Consider the following 636-nt stretch of genomic DNA (forward strand, 5'->3'; position numbering starts at 1 on the left):
GGCAACTGGAGTAAATGTTTCATCAAAATCTATTCCCTCTTGTTGAGAATAGCCTTTAGCAACCAATCTGGCTTTATTCCTTATGACAATGCCATTTTCATCCATCTTGTTTCTGAATACCCATTTTGTGTTAATAGAACTCTTGTTCTTTGGCCTGGGTACCAGCTTCCATACTTTGTTTCTCTCAAATTGGTTTAGCTCCTCTTGCATTGCTAAAATCCAATCTGGGTCCAAAAGAGCTTCTTCTACTCTCTTAGGTTCCTCTTGTGATAGAAAGCTACTGTACAGACATTCATCTTGAGTAGCCCTTCTAGTTTGCACTTTAGATGTAGCATCACCAATGATCAGTTCAAAAGGGTGATTCTTGGTCCATTTCCTTTGAGATGGTAGATTAGCTCTAGATGAGGTTGCCTCAGTATTGTCATGATGTGAGGTAGAATGTTGATTGGTTGACACTCCCCCTAAGTTGCTGATCCTTTGAGAAGAATTGGGAGTTCTATCAACTGATGAAGTGAATTGATTATCCGTTGACAGACTGTGATCAACGGATGCTTCATTACGAACTTCAATGGATGATGCACTTTGTCTTTCAACGGATGCTGTATTGCTTCTTTCAACGGAAGCTGAGCTATAACT

The sequence above is a fragment of the Apium graveolens genome, chromosome 8, assembly GCF_009905375.1.
Source record: "Apium graveolens cultivar Ventura chromosome 8, ASM990537v1, whole genome shotgun sequence".
Classification (NCBI taxonomy): Eukaryota; Viridiplantae; Streptophyta; class Magnoliopsida; order Apiales; family Apiaceae; genus Apium; species Apium graveolens.